Below are 14,269 nucleotides of genomic sequence, written 5' to 3'. Positions count from 1 at the left end.
TAATTTTCTTTTTTTTAGTTTTTTTAGTAGACATGGGTGTTTCACCCTGTTGGCCGTGCTGGTCTGGAACTCCCAACCTTAGGTGATCCACCCACCTCGGCCTCCCAAAGTGTTGGGATTACAGGCTAAGCCACTGCACCCAGCCCTAATTTTCTTGAAATTGGAAGATTTTGCACATTAAAATTTCAGAACCCAAAAGGGTTTCTTTCACACCCAGTGAAAAGAAGGAAGAATTCCAGTGATTCTTTTTCAAATTTTAAACCCTGTATAGCAACAGCGAACCTTCTGAACATTCATGAGATGCATATTGGGTTTTCCAACAGAAAGAATATGGAGTCCTAGGGGTCAGAAGAAAATATGAAGGGTCAAATGGCTCCCTGAACATCCCTGGGAGCATCAGAGCAGTGGTGGAAGAAATGGGAATTCAGATGAAGAGCTATATAAACTGGACAGTCTCCTAATAAGAATTCACATGTTTTCTGAGAGGGCTTCACATAAATTAAGAATAGCAACTAGAATAGAATCAGAGAGAAGTTGTGAATATCTTTTCATCCAAAACCAAAACAAAGATATATATGGCACATATCTCAGTGTCTGAACAATCCAGTTATGTGTCTACATACGGGAGACTATTCATTGATGTAGCTTTATCTAGATGGGAGAGAACTAGTGGTGTACTGGAGCAACTCATACCAGCCCATAGAAGCTAACTGTTCAATTTTCAAAAGTTTTGCTAATTGTTAAAGCATTGACAGCTTGAAATCAGCCGTGTTGAGAATAGTTACACCAGGAAAATTAGCAAACTCTACAACACAGTGCTTTTCTTTTCAAAGCACACTAATGGCAGAAGAGTGGGATTATCTATCTCTCCTTCCATACAGCACCATCAGGGGGTGATGACCTGTCAAATCCTGTATCTTCTAATTTTCATAGAGTTCTTTAGAGTCAAAAGTATATGATATTAGAGCTGTATAAGACTTTAGAGGAACTAAAGTCCAGAAACCAGAAGTACCTTGCCCAAGGTATATATCTTACCTGATCACATAGGAAGTCTGAAGAAACACCCAGATTTTCTTACCCTCACCCATTACTTTCAGGAAATATAGTGTCTGATTATTCACAGTGCTATACTCTCTTCCCTCCTTCCCCTCACATCAAGGAAAGCTCCTGCTGGTAAGGCCAGATCACTCTCTTTTGTCAGAGCCCAGCTCATAAAATGCTATTAAGTAAATTACTGATGACCTAATTCCCAGCTGCAGGACACATTCCATTAGAGGCAGGCTGCCTGCCAAGAAGTGTCAGCGATGACTGGATGGCAGGAGTGATTGAAACCATCCTGCCAGGGATGGTTGGGCCTCTGAGAGTGCAGTTCATGGTAGGGAGGAGGTGCTCCTATTCCCCAACATCAGTCCTATGTCTTTTTCTGGGAACTGAATTCATCAGCTTCAAAGAGAACTTTCTCAAACTAACAAGGATCACCACTGCAGAAACAACTGGAGGTAATACCTCCTCTATTACAGATGTCTAGAATAACAAGCAAATTTAACCACTATCATCTATGGCACAAACTTGGAAAAGCTGTCCACACCATTTTTTCTTGCTTGCTTGCTTTAATTGTCAGGCTGCCCATTCCTCCCACTTCTGTTTTATTTTCTTAAAGCACAACGAGTTCCTAGTTGATAGTATGGTGGAGAAGAGTAGAAAGAGCATGGTCTTTTAATGCTCTAATGGTATTTTATTTTTAATTCACCTAGTATTCACAAATAAGAAACGGGTATTTGTAGAAAAAATATATCATATATAAAAAGTAGATAAGTCCCATGCAGGCCATTTTTTAGCTGATATTTACTTATTGCAGATTGATACAAGGGTTAAATTAGATACAACACTTTGCATGCTGCAAATAAACAATATAAATGTAAAAATACAATACAGTTAGATGTTAAAGTACAAATGGAATAGTATTTACATTTCAAAGGAACTTTGGGTTCAGTGAGCCTTTATAGGTATAAGAAATGATGTAACAGAACTATCACTGGACTAGCAGTAAGGAAACCTGGGCTCTAACCTTGCCTTTATCACAGTCTCTAAATGACTGTGATATTAGAAAAGTAACTCATTTCCTCCTGGCTCTTGCTTTCTCATCTGTGAAATGAAAAGGTTTCCATTTCAAATTAAAATGAGAGTAAACTAGAGGATCAATATGGTTTGGAACTGGGTCTGCACCCTAATCTCATGTCAAATTGCAGTTCTCAGTGTTGGAGGTGGGGCCTGGTGGGAAGTGACTGGATCATGGGAGGGGATTTCCCCCTTGGTACTGTGTTGTGATAGTGAGTGTGTTCTTGTGAGATCTGGTTGTTTGAAAGTGTGTAGCACCTCCCCCCGACCTTGCTGTCTTCCTCCTGCTCCAGCCATATTAAGTGTCTCACTCCCCCTTTGCCTTCCACCATGATTGTAAGCTTCCTGAGGCCTCCTCAGAAGCGGAAGCTGCTATGCTTCCCATGCAGCCTGTGGAACTCTAAGCCAATTAAATCTCTCTTCTTTATAAATTATCCAGTCTCAAGTATTTCTTTATGGCAGTGCAAGAATGAACTAATACAGAAAATTGGTACCAGGAGTGAGGCATTGCTATAAAGATTACCTGAAAATGTGGAAGTGATTTTGGAGCTGGGTAATGAGCAGAGGTTGGAAGAGTGTGAAAGGCTCAGAAGAAAGGAAGATGAGGGAAAATTTGGAACTTCCTAGAGACTTGTTGAATGGTTGTGACCCAAATGCTGATAGTGATATGGATAATGAAGTCCAGGCTAAGGAGGTCTCAGATGGAAATGAGAAACTTATTGGGAAGTGGAGTAAAGTTCACTTTTGATGTGCTTTAGCAAACAGCCTGGTTGCATTGTGCCCCTGCCCTAGGGATCTGTGGAACTTTGCACTTGAGAGTGATGATTTAGGGTATGTGGCAGAAGAAATTTCTAAGCAGCAAAGTGTTCAAGATGTGACCTGGCTAACAACCAATGCTCATATGTGTGAGTCAATAAATGACCTAAAGTTGAAACTTACATTAAAAGGGAAGCAGAGCATAAAAGTTTAGCAAATGTGGAGCCTAGCCATGTGGTAGAAAAGAAAAGCCCATTTTGGGGGGAGGAATTCCAGCAAGTTGCAGAAATTTGCATAAGTAAAATGGAACCAAGTACTAATAGCTAAGAAGATGGGGAAAAGGCCACAAAGACATTTAGGAGACCTTCACAACAGCCCCTCCTATAACATGCTCAGAGGCCTGGGAAGGAAGAATGGTTTCATAGGCCAGGCCTTGGGCCCCACTGGCCTACACAGCCTCGGGATACTGCTCCCTGAATTCCAGCTACTCTAGCTCCAGCCATGGCTAAAAGGGGCCCAGGTATAGCTCAAGCTGCTGCTTCAGAGGGTGCAAGCCATAAGCCTTGGTGGCTTCCACGTGGTGTTAAGCCTGCAGGTGCTCAGAATGCAGGAGTTGAGGCTTTGGAGCCTCCACCTGTATTTCAGAGGATGTATGGAAAAGTCTGGATGTCCAGGCAGAAACCTGCTGCAGTGGCAGAGTCCTCACAGAGAACCTCTGCTAGGTCAATGCAGAGGGAAAATGTGGGGGTTGGAGCCCCCACACAGAGTCCCCACTAATGGAACTGTAAGACCCAGACCCAGAACGGTAAATCCACCAGCAGCTTGCACTCTGAGCCTAGAAAAGCCGCACACACTCAACACCAGCCCATGAGAGCAACTGCAGGGGCTGATCCCTGTAAAGCTACAGGGGTGGAGCTGTCCAAGGCCTTGGGAGCCCACCCCTTATACCCGTGTGTCCTGGATTTGGGATATGGAGTCAAGGAAGATTATTTTGGAGCTTTAAAGTTTAATGACTGCCCTGCTGGGTTTCAGACTTGCATGGGGCCTGTTCTTCTGGCTCCCTTTTGGAGTGGGAGTATTTACCCAATGCCTATACCCACATTTTATCTTAGGAGTAAATAACTTGTTTTTGATTTTGCATGCTCATAGGCGGAAGTGCCTAGCCTTGTCTCAGATGAGACTCTGAGCTGTGGACTTTTGAGTTAACACTGGAAAGAGTCAAGATTTTGGGAGACTGTTGGGAAGGCATGATTGGATTTTGCACTGTGAGAAGGACATGAGATTTGGGAGGGGCCAGGGGCAAAATGATATAATTCAGATCTGTGTTCCCACCCAAATCTCACCCTAAGTTCCAACTTTAGATCATTTCTTGGCTCATACATATGAGCATAGGCTGTTAGCCATGTCATATCTTGAACACTTTGCTGCTTAGAATTTCTTCTGCCACATACCCTAAATCATCACTCTCAAGTGCAAATTTCCACAGATCCCTAGAGTAGGGGCACAATGCAGCCAGGTTCTTTGCTAAAGCATAGCAAAAGTGATCTCTACTCCGGTTCCCAATAAGTTCCTCATTTCCATATGAGACCTCCTCAGCCTGATCTTCATTGTCCATATCACTATCAGCAATTGGGTCACAACTATCAACAAGTCTCTAGGAAATTGCAAATGTAGAGCTGTAATCCCCAATGTTGGAGGTAGAGCCTGGTGGGAGATCATTGGCTCATGGGAGTGGATTTCCTCATTGGTACTGTGTTGCCATAGTGAGAGAGTTCTCCTGAGATCTGGTTGTTTAAAAACATGTGGCACTTGCCCCACCTTTCTCGCTTCCATCTGCTCTGGTTGGGTGAAGTGCCTCACTCTCCCTTTGCCTTACGTCATGATTGTAAGCTTCCTGAGGCCTATGCAGAAACAGAAGCTGCTATGCCTTCTGTACAGCCTGTGGAACCATGAGCCAATTAAACTTCTTTCCTTATAAATTATCTAGTCTCAGGTATTTCTTTACAGCAGTGTGAGAACGGACTAATACAAGGATCCTAACCTCTTCAAGGGCTTAAGACGTCCTGTTCTGTATCTTTTTTCCCTTAATGTCTAGTTTCACGACTTATTTTTCCCCCTCCATCTTTTCTACTATTTATGACTCAATTTCTTTTTTATGTGTTTATTTTATCCCTTCTGCCTCTTCTTTAAGCTATTAGTGATGTCAAGTGGTCACTCCTTAAATTACTAAACTCATTTCTAGGAATTGTCATGCCATATTGACTACCATTACAAAAATGTACCATGTAAATACATTTGACTATGTTCAGATGACTGAGGTGCCCACATGTCTATGGGTGTTTACTTGAAGTAAAGAAGCTAGGGGGTTATATTCAGTTATCCAGAAACTTGACAGAATGGCATTAAAGAAAGTAAATTAGGAGTCCAAAGATTCTGTAGTGAACCATGTGAGAAGAATGAAACAATAAAAATAAAATAATTTGACTCTTGGCTTTCTGCCCTTTTTCATTAAAAATTGCTAATATTCTGCTTCATTGCCAAAACTCTGGGAAGATGTTTTTTATATAGGTATATTCCTCAGCCAACTGAGAGTAGGGCCTTGAAAACAAACCCTTCGTAGCTAATATCTCAATGACACAGAAACTATGACTAGTTTGAGCACATATGGCTTCTTTTTCCTGTCCTTTCTAGAAATAATTGCCCTCCTTAAATTTCATTTCTGCCTGATATCTTCCATCCAAAGGCCAAGACTTAGCCTTTGGCTTCTGTGTCCTTTAATGTGTTCCTGAATATCTCCTAATTTTCCAATGAAAACTTGATAGTTCATGACCGAGCAACACGCACTAAGTTCAGACCATAAGTGTTACATATTTCAAAAATTTCTCGAATATTTGTGATGGAGCTGCCAATCATCTCTTAATTCCTACGTGCCATGACTCTGAAAATGAGCCCCAAATGGCACAAATACCTTCTTTATTTCATCCCTGTCTCAACTACAAAAGAATCTCAATGCCCTTCATATGCCTATGGTTCTCACTCAGCCTAAACCCAAATACATTTTAAAGCATTCTTTCTCACAATTCTACCTTCTGAGTTTATTTTTAAATGAAACCATTAAAGCTTGAACCTCTAATATCAAAATAAAATGGGTTAGGCAAGTGGTAAAAATGGAATAGAGGCCAAGCCAAAGTTTCCTATAAGTTGCAGCAATAGCAATACGTCATCAGAGAGGGAAAAAATAGGAAAATTAGCTTGCTGTGTCACTTGACAGACAATTTTACAGAACTGGAATTTTATATGGAATAGGCAACTGGGTTAAACTTTTTCTGTTCTACCCCTGCAGAACTTTTCCCTGTACTTCTCTCCTCTGCATCTATTATAAAAGTCCAGACCTCAGAGGCAACTAATATAAACTGCTTTTCCCCCTCTTGTATCTAATTAATTTCACTTTCGTTGGAGTTCCCATGGTATATATTACCTGCTGCCAGGCACCATGAGTCATTTGTGAACATATCCGCCTCCCCAGCCAGAATGTATGCACCTTGAAGGCAAAGAACATCTCATTCATTTTGCATACACGTGGCTCGAAGTAGACCTCTGAAAGTGTTTATTAAATTGAATTGCTTTCACTTTGTAAGATTAGCAGGCGCTTTGATTAATGGCTTTTTCTTTTTTTCAAAGACTTCCTTTTTTGGTGCAAACTCCATGTGACCCGCAGTTATCTAGGGCAGTAAGTAATGTTCAAGTGATTATAGCAGAAAGCTGAGATTCTACCAGAGCTCTGGGAGTTGCAGGGGAGATCAGCAGAATCACATGCTTCATATTTTAAAGAAGTGGCATGGTCCTTTCATGGAGGTTTCTGCCATCGATCCCTTCCAAGGATTCAGTCACTCAGCCACATTTAACATTCACTAGGTCAGACCTTTATTCAAGCTGACGTCATCTGAACCCTAGTGCAATTCAATCGTAGCATACATTCTGCCCAACCTCCTCCTACTCCTCCCCCAGCCTCTTGCTAGGGTGTCAGCCAATAAACAGCAGTTAATCCAGACCCCAGAGCTTTTGGAATCCGTCTTTCCAGAGCTTCTATTTAGTTATGTTGCAGAGGAAAGGGTCGAGAGTGAAAGACAGAGGTGTGGCCCTCCCACAGCAGCAATGAATCTTTAAGACTTGAGACTCTGGGCAAAGAGAGAACTCTCCCTTGCTTCTTGGAAATGAAACCGAGCAGCACTATCAGCCAGGAACCAGCCACATGAAAAGGGATTCCTAGTTGCCTGTCGCTTACTCCCAGATGTCAGAAAGAAGTCGGATATTTCTCAAGCAAGAAATAAACACCCCTCTGCTCCCTGCTGCCTCCTCTGATTTCTCCGCGAGGGTGAGATGACTGAGTAACGCAGCCGGATTTTTCTAGTCCCTTGAGTTCAACACCCGCCCGCTCACCTCTACCATCCTCTCTTCTGTTCCCTTCCTCTTTTACTTCCCCTTCACCCACTTTCCCTCATTTAAATACAAACGCTTAGGTTTCCTGGCGCTCCGGAGCCACCATTGACATCAAGCAGGGCCTCCATAGAAACCAGGAGGCGCGCAGCGGGCTTCTGCAGCCCCAGCACAGGATTCCCAGGCAGAGGTATGGCTCGGTCCAGAGGAGCTGCGGGGAGACCTTCTTATTAATGTGAACCTGGGGAGGAGGAGAGAGCGTTTAGGCGGAGAGGGCACGCGACGAGGTAGAAACAGAAGGGCCTAAGGGAACAGATTATGAAAAATGTTTGGTTGTAGCCTAGGAACATTCAGAGGAGAAGTAGTCCAAGACACCCCAGGGTCAGGGTCTTCCTCCTCTCAATTTTTCACGTACTCAACAGATCTCAGCTTAATGTGGAGATTATTTGGAGGAGCCAGTTTCCAGTGTTTAGTTGCAATGAAGCAGCTGCCATGCCCTGGACTGCATGCAGCAAAACATTCTTCCTGAAAGCACTTAAAACGGGCAAGAGAACCACACCTTGGCACTCATCTTTTTTGCCTAGCCATTTTACATGTTACCTCATTTTATCCTCACGAAGGTGGCGTTATGACCCCCATTTCATAGACAAGGATACGCATGAGAGGGTGGTTTATAGTTATTCTGTCCATAGCCTTACACCTAATGTCTTGAAGAAAACTCTGCACCTCCAGAGTAGGAGAGTCTTTATTTTCCCTTCTCATCCTCCTTCTTCTTTGGCGGTCACTCCTGACCTTCTCCCATCTTTCTCCTCTCAAGCATGGTCATAAAAAAATTCCTCTGAAAGTACATCATAAGGCCTCATTCCAGAAGAGGGGTCTTGCCCTATTCCTGGAAGCAAAGAAGAATTTGAATAAACAGGACTTGCTGAATTCCCCCCATTTTATTACCACTAGAACATAGGTTTTTGTTCTCCAATCACACTTCTTTATGGCTGTCTGTAAAAATACCCAGTTTTCCCTGGGGTCTTTGGGTCTTCATTTATGATGCCTGCCATGCCACATAAAACTTTGGTTAAATAAATTTGTTATGCTTTTCTCTTGTAAATCTATCTTTGTTATAGGAATGTCAGCTGTGACCCTTTGATGGGTGGAGGAAAGATATTACTTGCTGTCCCTTGCAGTTTTTTTGCTTCACATATTAAAGATTCTTGTACTAGTTTCCTATTGGTGCTATAACACATTATCACAAAGTTTTTGGCTGAAAACAACACAAATTTATCTTTATCTCACAGTTCCAAAAGGACGTCAGAAGTCTCACTGGTCTAAAACCAAGGTGTCTGCAGTGCTGTGTTCCTTTTGGATGCTCTAAGTATCAGTTTCTTGCCTTTTCTGGCTCTTGGGGGCTGCTGGCATTTCTTGGCTCACAGCACTCTTTCTTCAAAACCAGCAATAGCATCACTCCAACCTCTGTTGTCACATTTCCTTCTCTGATCCTGACCCTCTAGCCTCCTTCTTTAAAGGATCTTTGTGATTACACAGGGCACACCTGGATAATCCAAGGATAATCTCTCCACCTCAAAATCCTTAATTTAATCACAGTTGCAAAGTACTGTTTGTCATCAAAGATACTATATTTACAGTTCCAGGGGATTAGGAAAGAAGGAATTATTCTTCCTACCACAAACCTCATGTCTTTTATAATCTTAAAAATAATGACACTTTAAAAATCTTTGTCTCTCCTAAATTGTCAATTTGTCTCTTTCCTAATACAGTCAAGTGTTTTTTTGTTGTTGTTGTTTATAAACAAACAAAAAATCCATTCTCACTATGTCTATTTCCTTAACTACCATTTATTTCCTTACTGTTAATTAGCTCCCCACTATAATTTACTTCTCTCTATACGGTACAAAAACTCTTCTGTCAAAATTCAAAATTACTTTCAAATTGCCAATTTCGTAGACATTTACTAGTCCCTTCTTACTCTACTTGTTAGTAGCCTTTGACTTTGTTGAACATTGTCTTCTTTATGAAATTCTCTTTTCTTGGATTCTGAGAGAATACTCCTATTTACTGTCCCCCACTGCCCTCTCCACATCCACCCACCCCCCGGCCCCACCAATTCTCTTCTTAAATCTTTGACTTCTACTCAATCCTTTTTGTGGACTTCTCTTCATCTTCCTGTCCTTAAACACGAATGTTTTCTACAGTATTGCTACTCAAAGTGTGGTCTGCATACTTGCAGAATCAACATCACCTGGAAGCTTGCTGGAAATTATGATGATTGGACCCCACTCCGGGGCTACTAAATCAGAACTTGTGTTTTTACAGGATCCTCAGGTGACTTGCACACACACTAAAACTTGTGAAACACCAGTCTTGAATTTCATACTTGATCCTTTAATATACTCCCTGAAAGATCTGATCTACCATTCCATCTCTGGCCATAAGCCTCAAATTTATATCTTCAGCCTATATAACCTTTTCAGATTTAACTCATATATTGAGCTATCCATCAGACATCTTTCTCTAGATGTTCCAAAAGCACTTCAAATTCACCCTATTCAAAATGCGTTCATCATCTCCAACTGCCAATGTTCTATTTTAGTAAACAACATCTTTTTCACCTAAATATCCAAGCCAGGATATTAAAAACCCCTTCCTTTCTTCATTCCCACATCCTCACAATCATCTTGTCATGTTAATTTTCAGAAATATCTTCTCTCATCTTCAACCATCGCCAGTGATCTACGTCATAGTGGTATCATCTATCACCTCTGAATTGGTGTCTTTTTCTGTGATAATACAAGAGCCTCTTGACTACTACCACTCCCAAGTGTTTGAAAGATTCCTAACACACACACACACACACACACACACACACCATTTGATCCAAGCAGTCCCTGGTTTTAAAGCTTTGCTATCATGTGCAGAATAATGTTCCAGCTCTTCAGCATGGTGACAAAGGCCCCCTTGATTTGGCCCCTAACTCTCTTTCTCACCAGCAGCCCCCTTGCCACACACATATTCTGAACTGCATGCATTATTTGTACCACATAACTTTATACTTCTCCAGCCTGTGTAATTCCTGCGACTTGACACAAGCTCCCAAACATTTTGCAACTGATAAATTCTTACAAAATCCTTCAAAACTGATGCGCCATATCTTTTTCTGAGTTAATCTCTCCTTCTTCTCATAGAAAGGAGTATTCACTCTTTTATACATACTACACTTCTTTATAAATACATACATATATTTCTCTGTTGGTTACAACACTTAGAGCAATGTTTTGAAACTGTAACTACATGTTTCTTTGTCTACAACAAAAGTTCACTGAGATGGTGATTTTTTGTTTCTCATCTTTACCACTTTGCATAATGCTTAGCACATAATAGGCACTCAGTAAATGTTTTATGAATTAATGAATAAAATCAGTTAATCAATCAAACAGCAGCCCTTAGGTCTCAGATTACAGAGGCATGAAAGTAAGAACCCCTGAACCCACTCACCCCACTCAGCTTTCCACTAGCAACTTAAAATGAAAGACAGCTTCAAGCCAGTGCTTTAAAGAGTGCCTGGATATCGAAATAAATTCCACTGTGTAATGATACTTTCTCTGGTTGTTGGATTTTCTCTTAAATTAGCTGAAAGACTAAAGAACATAAATATAAATGAGTGCTGCAACGTGATTATAATTCAGCACCTTGACTTTACATGTAAACATGTTTAAAATGTAAGAATGTGCACAATTTATAGTCACATGATTTTAAGAAAGTCGTGGGTGGGTTTCTTGTGATTGAGCATCCTAACCACTGGTTGCCTGTATACACTCAGGAAGGTGTGGCTTTCTGCATAAATAAAGAGGCCCATCACTACAGCTATCTCTCTGAAGCAGAGTACACCCCTGGTCTATGAAGCCACCATAGGAACTACTGAGATTCACTGAGAAAAGTGTTTTTCCTCCCATGTCTGGACAAGGCAGTTCTTGGCTTCAGTGAGGAGCTTCAAGCTGCCATGGCAACTCCCAGTCCTTTCTTTACTCTTTATGTGTGCTATTCTACCAGGAGAGGTAGAAAGCTGTAATCTTTTCCACTTCTCTTTTTCTCTCCTCCCCTTTCTTCTGTACTTGGTCTAGGATGGCAAGAGGTTAACACTAAATTCTGCTTGTGATTGTTCATTCCTTGTGAGTCTGTGTCTTTGCAAACTGCAGTGATAGAGACAAAAACCACCTGGATTCTAGTTTTTTCTCTAAAATGATGATGTGAAGTCTTAATCAGAACAACACACAGTTCTAGCCCCGGCTCTTCTAGTCAAAATGGAGAATGGGAGAAAAGGAGTCTAGGCTATTGTGGAGAGAAACTAACTGGGTAAACACCAAGGATTAGGATGAGCTTACTGGTATGCGTAATCCATTTCAATTCAAAATGGGTGGGGTCATAGAAGACCCTAGAGCAGAAGTTCTCAAACAGGTCTGCATGTTAGGACCTACATCACAGTCTTTTAGAAACACAGATACCCTGCTCCAGAATGCACTAGATCCAAACAGGAGGTGACCCTGTATGATCTGCACCGGAAAAAAACAGAACAAAGAAATAAAGTGCCTGGAATGAAATTCTTTGAGGGATAAAAAACAAATCAAAGGCTGGTTGGAAAAACTGAAGTAGGATGTCAGGACAGAGAAAAAGGGAGTGGATTGTTTTATCAACATCATGAAATCAAGTTCTAAGAAGCCACATGTAGAACAAAAAAATGAACGAGGCCCTCAAACTGAATTAGGATGTCACTATCAATATTGTACATACCACATACCCCAATCCTTAGGCTTAGTTGTTCCTCTCTCTAATGCTGCAGTGTTTTTAATTGTATTATATAATGTGCTACTTTTTGAATTGTAATTTGCTCATTTATTTGTTTTAATCACGAGGGGCTAATACTTCCTTACAAAGAGTAGGTTGTCAAAAAGAAAAGGTTGAATGAGAGATTTAATAATCAATGCTTTTGGTGCTGTACTTGATAGTGTGGCAACAACTGAAGGTCAAAAGTTAAAAATATTTACAGAGAACGAAAAAACCCCAACCCTAATCCTTGACATGTAAGAATGAAATGCTTCTATACATTCTTATTAAAACCAACATGCCCTTTTCTGGAAGATACTGACTAGATTTGGGTTACTGTTTTGGAGACCTGAAGTCAATGTTAACTTTCTTTCATTTTATCAAGAATGTCAGTAGTAACTAGAGGTATCAATGAGTTGATCATTTTATAGTGAATAATGTACCATCATTTTTCCAATTCTAAATTCATTCAGTCATTAAACAAACATTTTATTTGAGCAAGGGACTGTGCTAAACATTTGGGAATAAAGTGATAATTGTGTTTGTGTGTGTTGTGGATAGATTGTGATTTTATAACCTTTTTAAAATGAGGAACTATCATGCATGATACAAGTAAACATGAGTATTTACAGATATTAATTTACAACACATATACCTTACAGGAGGTGGTATATGTCAAGTACTGTGAAGGATCCATGATTTTGCCCTACTTGCAAAATAATATGTTAGTCTGCATAGTTTTATGGATGCTGACAGAAGATATGAAACTCCTGGTTCAGAGAGAAAGGACTTTATTACTAACAGCACAGCAGATAGCATGAGATTCATATTTGTGTCAGCTCTCCATGTCCTCTAAGACTCCCAAAGGTGACATAGGTAGTTATGGATAAATGCTTTGGGTTAGATACAGTTGGTTTTTGTAACAGCTGACAAAATCTGAGCTTATGAAACCACAATTTTTTTATAGTGGGCTATAAAAAAATTTTTATAATAACTAAAAGGCCACAGCCCAGCCTCATCTTAGACAAGGCAAGTCCCTTCTGCCTATGAGCCTGTAAAATTGAAAACAAGTTAGTTACTTCCTAGATACAATGGGGGTACAGGCATTGGGTAAATACGGCCATTACAAATGGGAGAAATTGGCCAAAACAAAGGGGTTACAGGTGCTCTGCAAGTCCGAAATCTAATGGGGCAGTCATTAAAACTTAAAGTTCCAAAATGATCTCCTTTGACCCCATGTCTCACATCCAGGTCATGCTGATGCAAGAGGTGGACTCCCACAACCTTGGGCAGCTCCACCCTTGTGGCTTTGCAGGGTACACCCTCCACAATCCCCCCTTCCTGGCTGTTTTCACAGGCTGGCATTGAGTGCCTGCAGCTTTTCCAGGTGCATGGTGCAAGCTGTCAGTGGATCAAACATTCTGGGGTCTGGAGGATGGTGGCCTATTCTCACAGCTCTACCAGGCAGTGCCTCAGTGGGGACTCTGTGTGGAGGCTCCAACCCCATATTTCTCTTCTGCACCGCCCTAGTAGATGTTTTCCCTAAGTGCTCCACCCCTGCAGCACACCTCTGCCTGGACATCCAGGCGCTTCTATATATCCTCTAAAATCTAGGGGGAGGTTCCCAAACCTCAATTCTTGTCTTCTGCACACCCACATAACCAACACCACATAGAAGCTGCCAAGGGTTGAGGCTTGCACCCTCTGAAGTCACGGCTTGAGTTGTATGTTGGCCCCATTTAGGTATGACTGGAGCAGCTGGGATGCAGAGCACCAAGTCTCAAGGCTGCACAAAGCAGGGGTGCCCTGGACCCAGCCCAAGAAACCATTTTTTCCTCCTAGGCCTCTGTGCCTGTGATAGGAGGGCCTGCTGTGAAGGTCTCTGACATGTCCAGGAGACATTTTTCCCATTGTCTTGGTGATTAAAATTTGGTTCCTTGTTGCTTATGCAAATTTCTGCAGCCAGCTTGAATTTCTCCCCAGAAAATGGGTTTTTCTTTTCTACTGCATCATCAGGCTGCAAATTTTTGAAACTTTTATGCTCTACTTCCTCTTGAATGCTTTGCTGCTTAGAAATTTCTTCTGCCAGATACCCTAAATCATCTCTCTCAAGTTCAAAGTTCCA

The sequence above is a fragment of the Symphalangus syndactylus genome, chromosome 21, assembly GCF_028878055.3.
Source record: "Symphalangus syndactylus isolate Jambi chromosome 21, NHGRI_mSymSyn1-v2.1_pri, whole genome shotgun sequence".
Lineage (NCBI taxonomy): Eukaryota > Metazoa > Chordata > Mammalia > Primates > Hylobatidae > Symphalangus > Symphalangus syndactylus.
The sequence above is the reverse complement of the archived record's forward strand: the minus strand, read 5'-3'. Positions refer to the sequence as shown.